The sequence below is a fragment of the Aethalodelphis obliquidens genome, unplaced genomic scaffold (genome assembly GCF_003676395.1).
Source record: "Aethalodelphis obliquidens isolate GAN/ISIS:26980383/991018 unplaced genomic scaffold, ASM367639v1 scaffold25, whole genome shotgun sequence".
NCBI classification, from domain to species: domain Eukaryota; kingdom Metazoa; phylum Chordata; class Mammalia; order Artiodactyla; family Delphinidae; genus Aethalodelphis; species Aethalodelphis obliquidens.
Window position 1 is genome coordinate 33,874,691 of NW_020837969.1, and position 2,435 is coordinate 33,877,125.

A 2,435-nucleotide genomic window follows, 5' to 3' on the forward strand; every position below is an offset into this window, starting at 1 on the left:
GGGGGGCTACTTTCCTCCAGTTCGTTGAGGCGGGGATGATGCTAAACCTCCCACCGTGAACAGAACAGCCTCACTACAAAGAGTGATCCAGCCCCAAATGCCGTCAGTGCCGAAGGTGGACACCCTGGTCGGAAGTCAACAAGTGAGTGACAGAAGCGGGATGGGCCCAGGCCTACCCAGTGCCCTCTGCTCTGGCTACTCCTAAATGAGGCTTCATTTACAGGAATGAGGGTAGATATATAGGTATATGCATGTACATGGGTATATATATGCTTATCTATTAATATTTATGTCTTCACATAAATTCAGAAGAATGAAACCCTTCATGTATACACACATGAGTTTTATACACCTATGTATACATGTGTATAGTCTGGATGCCTCATGAATTCACACTGATTCAGACCGGCCTTTCCCCCAATGAGTCCACACTCATGACGTCTGACTCGTATTCCCGGTTCCCCTTCTCATGCCTAGTGTAATTCTTCAGATGAACCAGCAATGTGATGAGACGGCCAGAAAGCGCACAGACACGTCTTGGCAGGGTGGTGAGGGCAGTGAGCGCCTCTGACCTCTGACCTGGGGAGCAGCGTTCTCTGCGCCCTTTCCCGCGTCAGCAGATGGGACCCCCTGCCTTCTCCCATGCTGGTCCTCAGTATCGTTATCAGGAAAACCCAGAAAACCTCCTGGTGGAAAGGCAATGGATTATCACAGCCCTTTAGTCTAACATGACTAAAGGTGGTAAAGTTAATTGAGAATTAAACCTAATTATCCAGGGTGAAGCCTAAACTAAAACTGCTTCTACGTTCTCTTTTGTAAGCAGACCTTTAATAAAGGGAGGACTGGAAATCCAGCTGACCGGCCCGCCTCCTGCCCCGTCCCCCCTGCAGGGCCCGCACCTGCACGTCCCAGTGCGTGAGGCCCAGCCCCAGGGCGACGCCAGGATGGGGGTGGGAGTGGGGGCGCTGGACAGGAAATGAGCCTGCCGCCTCTCCTCTGGCCCCAGCTCTGCTGTGTCCCTGCCCCATGGGGCACCTTCTCTGTCCTCTCCAGTCACCTTCCTGCCCTTCCCCAGCGAGACTGAGCCACTGGACACGGCAGGCACCGTGACCCTGAGGAGCCCCTGGGTCAGCTGCTGGGTGTCCGCGTCAGGTGCCCAAGTGACGCCCAGGTGAGCTCCCCCAGCTACGACCGCTTCTGTCTGCGTTTTGTACCTTCTGCACACACCGGTCCCACGGAGGGCAACCGGAGGCTGAACCAAGGCCACAGGTGACCAGCCTGCCTGGGGCCTGCAGGGGACCAAGGTTTGAAGACTCTGGGTCTGTCTCTGAAACCAGGGGTAGTTTTCACTGACTTCAGAATCGAGCTGAGGGGCTCATTCTGAAAAGATTTCTCTCCCCTCCCCGACTTACTGACAGGCTGACTCTGAGATTCCAGATTACTTCAACAGATGGGACAGATGTTATAATGTATAATGTCTGGATTTTATCAAGATGGATTTGGATTCCTAAAATGAAAGCTATTCTGGAAAATTATAACCAGAATAAGGCAAATTCCTCCTAAAATCAGGTCATGTAGTAGCTGTAGATCAAACCATCCGAGAGCCTCCCAGTCTGTAACTATTCCTCATTACACACAAGTCCTGGTGCTGTCTCATCTCCAGAGACACCAGAACTTGGTCCTAATGGGGCCTCCTTCCACTCGGTGGTACCCACGGCAGGTGCAGAAGGTGAATACTACGGGAACTAGGCTTTGTTCTTTTTGCTTTACAACAGGGTCACCACGCCTGAAGGGCATGCTTTCTTGGTGCACCTGTGATACAGGTCAGTGGACAATTTCTCACGATTCCATCGAGGGCAGCGGGTGCCTTCAGGGAGGCCTGACTGAGGTCACTGCCAAGCTCCCCCGTAAAGGGAGCTCTTGAATGCAATGCCGAAGTCCAGCATCAGATATTCATCACCACGGACTCGTGCCCCGTGCACAACTCTAAGAAATTAATTCTAGAGCAGTGAGTGGCCTTCCTCCAGTCCCTGAGGCTGTGACACCTCCAGGCCACCACCCTCGCACCAGCTCTCCTCACACACGAATCAAACCTGTCTAGGAGCATAGAAGGATCTCTGCACTAGTGGAAACGGATACATAAAAGCTTCCTTCTGCTTCACCAGTTTTTTGAAATGAACCAGCTCTTCACCCAGCGGTCTATTTTGGAGATGAATCCAGGCCAGGTGGGGCAGAACGGCGGTGGCCCGGGGGACAGCAGAGGGCATTGTGCCAGGGGAAGGGGCTAAGCTCCCGAGAGCCTGGACCCCCGGCTTGGAGGGGAGCAGAGAGAAAGGTCTCACTTGTCCCGGTCGTCTGCGTGACGCCCGGCGCCCTCAAGAACAGTCCCATTCAACAGAACTTTCTGTGACGATGGAAATGTTGTCTGTGCCGGT